The sequence below is a fragment of the Carya illinoinensis genome, chromosome 10, assembly GCF_018687715.1.
Source record: "Carya illinoinensis cultivar Pawnee chromosome 10, C.illinoinensisPawnee_v1, whole genome shotgun sequence".
NCBI lineage: Eukaryota > Viridiplantae > Streptophyta > Magnoliopsida > Fagales > Juglandaceae > Carya > Carya illinoinensis.
The window spans coordinates 21135396-21141636 of NC_056761.1; positions in this window are offsets into that span (position 1 = coordinate 21135396).

The window sequence follows — 6241 nt, forward strand, 5'->3', positions numbered from 1 at the left end:
CAAGTAGAGCCAAAAAAACATAAGAATGTGCACAAATCCAAAGTTTACACAAGTTTAAAATATAATACTCAAGTGCATTCCTAACAAAACCAACATCTCCTTAATATTAGGATGATATGTGCAATGGATGGAAGAGGTTACTAGTCATGGACTAGATTCATATTTTTAGATTTTTGATTGTCGGATTGGAATATAAATGACTAATAGATTAAATTCAGAGATTAATAAAACTAAATTAAGAATTAAACTAGATTAGAAAGTAATTGACAAAACATGCATTGAAAATTGAAAAGCCTTAAAATCAATATTCTAGGGTTTATCATTGTATCTAAATCACAAATTCTCAAATTAAACCATAACAATTGTAATCACTATTAAAATGAAAGCTTAATGAAACAATAAAAATAAATAACATGAAATAAGTAAACAACAATTAAATTACCCAACTGAAACAAAAACAAAAGCTCTCTCATTCACTTTCTGAAAAATATAATTCAAACCAACTAAATCTCCTCTAGAAAAATAAATCTAAATCGACTCACTTCACTTTACGAACAAGAAAAGGCTAATAACATAAAGTAAAAAAAAAAGAAAAAGAACAGCCGAAAGCTAAGAACAAGTTACAAGAAGCGAGAGGAAAACTATAAGTAAACCAAGCGGGAACAAAAACTCACGCTCTCCAGCAAAAGAAATAACTAAAAGAAACTCAAAACTTTAGCTAAGAACGAATGAGAAAACAACAGCCGTCCACCCTACTGTCTGAACGGAAGAAAAATAAAATAAAACAAATAAACTCCAACTAAACTCTGTTGCTTCTAGCTAAACGAATGAAAACCAGATGAAGTAAGTGACAAAACCAGCCGCTTCTTTAGTCTGAAAATGAAAAAAAAAATAATAATAATAAAAACTCAGCCCACTCTACTGCTACCAGGTCTGGAACGAAAACAAAATAAAGCTTGAAAACAAAAACTGCCGCCTTGTGTCCAAATGAAAAAGAAGAGAAAATAAAAACTATAGCCGAATGAAAAACCAAAAGAAAGTGCAAGAAAGATAAGCTAGCTGCCCAGCGTCTAAAACAAAAGAAAGAAAACAAAATAAAACTCAAAGTTATGAACTAATCTGCTGCTGCCACTAGCTTCTAAACAAAAAGAAAATAAGCAAAAAAAACTGCCTCTGGTGTTGCTGCCTCCAGCTAAATAAATACTCATCTCCTGCTGTCCAGCTTAAAAGAAAGAAAGAAGGAAATAAAATCTGCTGCTGCTACTTTCGGTCCAGCTGTCTTCCATGATCCCATGTGTTCTCCTGCTGCCCCAGATGCTAAAGGCTACCACCGAACGAGAAAGAAAGAATTAAATCTCTGCTGTCTCCCATTCTTCTCCTGCAACGTGCTGCATATGTGCATGTGTGCATGTTGGTCTGCATGTGCATTGTGTTCTACATGAGTGTTGTTCGAGTGCTTTGCTGGTTTTGCACTTTTCTGCATGTGTGAGTCTTCTTCTCTTGCTGTAGTAGCTGCTGCACATGTGAGTTTTTTGCTTCAGCTGTCCAAAGGTCTGCATGTGTGAGCTGTTGTGGGTCCAGCTGTGTGCTGTCCGAATGCAAAAGAGATTAACAGACAAATATTGCACACAAATCTTGCAGGCACCAGCTGGTATGAACTCGTTGACAGCTTCAAATATTAACTGGCTCTTAGATTCTTGAATGCAGTAAACTAATGGAAACAAATCGAATAGAAGAGGTTGGAATGAGATTGAATATGAGGAAACCGGCAAACAAGAGCATGTTGAACTGTTCTTGTTGGTGGAAGTTGGAACGGTGTTGGATGAATCTGATCTGTTTTGAGGAGAAAAATAAAAAGAAATAAGACACAATTTGTAGCCAGGAATTTAATGCCGAGGATGCCCTATGGTTATGGGTTGGCAAGAAGTGCTTCTATCTTTTGAAGATGGAAAGATAGCTCAAGAAACCTTATGAACATGAAGAACAAGGAGAACAATGGTACAAACACAAATGATAATAGAGAGCAAGAAAAATTATGGACTAGAATGCACAATAATCAATAGTTGGTAGAATTCAAGCAGAAATTCATGCTTTTAATCAATTAAAATCACAACTTTGATTTATTTACTTTAACCATTTTTCCATTTAAAACTAATAATAATGTCATGATGAATTTAAAATACATTGGTTGTAAATAGCTAAAATATGCAATATTTCAGCTCAATCATTCACCATGATTGCTTATTCTTATCTTATGAGGTTACCATGATGGTGTATTCTTATCTCATGGGGTTACTATGATTGCTTATTCTTATCTATCTCATGGGTTCACCATGAATGTTTATTTTTATCTCATGGTATTGCCATGATGGTGTATTCTTATCTCATGATGGTGTAGTCACAATAAATCGAATAATAACTTAACCGCACGAGAACATACATGGGATAGAAATATTTTATAACTTGACATGACATGCAACAAACAACATTTCGTAACATATCGTACTTGCAATAGTGAACTTTGTATGACATGACTTACATATAACAAATGGCATACTTACTTGATACACATGCACTGTATAGCATTACATAACAAAATATCTTGTGTAACAGATGAATAATTCATGCTAGAATAAATTATGTGTAACAGAAAAATATGTGATAATTTGGCATGGCATGACATATATGATAACACACATAGATACACTGTAATTCCTTTACTTAGTACCTACACACAATAAACTGCTAGTAAATTAAAAACTAACTTATCTCAATTGTCGTGTTCTACGAGAATAAAATATGAAACACGAGGAACTGAAAATAATGATTAAAAAAATTAAAAATTTAATCACTAACAATTAGAAGCATGAAAACAAGCTAATTGAGATATTCATAACATCATCCTAAGATCAACTATGCTTTAAATTATCAAACTAAAATCACAAAATAACACTTGAACTTTTTGGTTTTACACTTAATCTAAAAATAGAAACTTTTTTCTTAACTAGCTTTGATCAATCTCTTAATCCATGGCTTAAAAAGATGAAATCTTCAAACTAAAACATCGCATGGTTTAAAAATGTGTCCAAAAGAAGATCCAACCATCAAAATTAAAATCACATGGCTAAAACTCAATAAAACATGGATCTAACCTAAAAAATCAAATCTTAGGCTTAACCGAAATCCTCTTGCATAGAAAAAATCATATGTTTAAAAATAGTACTAAATATCTTCAAAATAACATCCTAACATTAAAATAAGAGACTTAGGATCATCATATAAAAATATGAAAGCTTTTAGAGTAAGATTAAACCATAAAATATTCAAACTTTCTCCAAGCAAAAACTGTTTTCCCATTTCCAATTGTCAACTTTCTAGATCTAAGAAAATCTATCATAAAAAACTTTACTCATGCAACAAAACCTCAATGGAACAACACTCCTTAAAATTTTTGGACCAAGATATGTCCATTAGCTTCATTAAAAACTCCAAAACATAACATACTCTCTAGTTTTACGCCCAAAATGACCTTTCTATGGTTATAAATACTTTTGACCAACAAATGACCATGGAATTAGACGAATAATATATCTACATAAACTAAACTCAAAGACGAACAACTTTTATGAAGGAATAATTGTGTGACAATACATAAAAAGGGTTGAAAAGTTCCATGCAAAAAGACCCATAAATTTGCCCGAGAGAGCTCTTTTGGGTTTCTCTCTAAGAACGGGGTGAAAAAGTGATGAAAGGGAAAGATCATATGTCTTGCACGACTTTAGATTTCTGTAGGGTGGAGATATGGGCTTCAATGACTCTTGATTGGTGGTGGTTGTGTGACACATAAAGTGGAGAATAGTGAGGGGCAAAGGACTGCATGCAGAAGCTATGAGGTATGGAGGTTGATGAGATAGATTTCTCCTTCACATCAAGGTAATATTGGGTGCAACGAAGGGCAGTGGATGGTCTGTCATGTGGGGGAGGAAACTTCTTCAAGAAACTTTGCCAAATTCATGGGCCTTCGTAGGCCTTAACGAAGTGGACTTCAATTTGGGGTTTAAAGGGGGTTTGTTTTGGTTTTGAGATGCTATCAAGTCCAAATTCAATTTTTCTTGCCCAATCAAATTTCAAATGTTTAAAAGGTTGGGTAATGATGTCATAACAAGAATTTGAGAAATTAATAGCATGTGGAAGTGATTTAATCAAGTGATTAAACACGATACTACAAATTAGATAAAAAAGGGTTTGAAGGCCAACTTTAGGGTACGGGAAAACTGTTTAGGGTTTCCGTTTTAACCAAGCTTTTGGGGTTTCAATTAGATTCCAACCATTTAGGGTTTCCCTAGGGTTGAAACCCTCTTTGATCTGGCTTAATTTGGTTGATCAGATGAAAAAAAAAATTGTTTAGGTGGCATGATCTCACACATTGAGAATTTGAAATGTCAAGACATGCAATACAAAATTATGTTGGGTGTGACGCCCCCAAATTCCGTTGGGATCAAACGAGAATTTGAAATGTCAAGACATGCAATACAAAATTACCTGCCCTCGTTCATGACATATAAAATGCAATATTCCTAACATGCATCTAGCATTATGCCATACTTGTAGCAGATAACTTTTTTTCTTTAACAATACTATGCATCAAACTAAAAATATCTCAAATACATAAAACATACTTCATACATAAAGACATACTAAACAACCGAGATTACAACATTGGTCCATAATGGTTGTGATCATAAGTGGGCTAGAGATTCAACTCCATATGTACAACCAGTAATTTTAAGTTAACTACTATATTATTATTTTGACATCACACCGTCACTTAGTCTAACCTTCCCAGTTGGTCGATTCTCGGTTCTCTTTCAAATCCTGTAACATAATCTACCATTCAAGAAGAATAGTAGTTGAGACTACCACATTGAGATTTAATCACAAATTTCAGCAAGTTAATAACAAACGTTCATACAGGTTATTGATGCATGCACAATAGTAGAAACATGAGTGCATAATCAAAGTCGCAAGCAATCATAGCATAACCTAACATACAACATTGTATAACTGAAATAACTTACACTCAAATATGAATTGAACTTGACTCGCTTAAACTAAATTAGACTTAAACTAAGACTTGACTTGATTTGAATTTAATCTGAAACTTGACTTAACATGAACCTGGGTTTGAATTGAAACTTAACTAGACATGAACTTGAACTTGAACTTAAAATTAACTTGACATGAATTTGAATTTGAACTGAGACTTAACTTGACATAAAATGAATTCTAACAAGCAAAAAATAATTTCGCCAGTGGTTTTGTCAGGAATAGTGAACAATCAAAATGATTTCACCCAACATATTCTGTCAGAGATACTCAAACAATCAGAATGATTCCATCATGAGTATTTTAAATAAAATACCCTAACAATCAGAATGATTACACTAGGAGTATTTGAGTAGAGATATTCTAACAATCAAAGTGATTACACTGGAAGTACCTTGTGTGATTGAAAAAATGGAGATGCTCAAACAATCATAGTGATTACATAGTGAGTATCCTAGACATGATTGACTTTACATGACTATTCTCGAATTATACAAACTGTATTCAAGATGAAAAGTGACTGAAATACGACATGACTGAAGCCCTGATGTAACACAACATGACTTGAATGTAACTCAAAAGACATGACTTACTTGATATAGATATATTTCGTACATGACATTAACATGTAATAGATAACATTTCATAACATGGCATAATATGTAACAGACAACATACTTAACATGACATACTTGTAATAGTGAATATTACTTGACATGATATACATTTAATATATATGGCATACTTAACATGACGTGCTTGCAATGTATAGCAAAGTGTGACAGAATATCTTACATAACCGATGAATAGTTCATGACAGAATCAATTTTTATAACAGATGAATATGTAATGACTTGGCATGGCACATATGATAACATACATGCACACACTGTACTTTTTTTACTCATCACACATATAAATAAAATTAATAGTAAGTTAAAAATTAATTTACCTCGATCTCCGTGTTTCTAAGCAAAACTTAAGCACGATTGCGAGGAACTGAAAGTAGTGATTTTTAAAAGTTATAACTTAATAACTTATAATTAGAAACATGAAAGAATACTAACGTAAAGTAAAATTACCATTTTAATCTCTACATGTGGGAAAATGACCATTTTACCCCTAAATTGAGGAT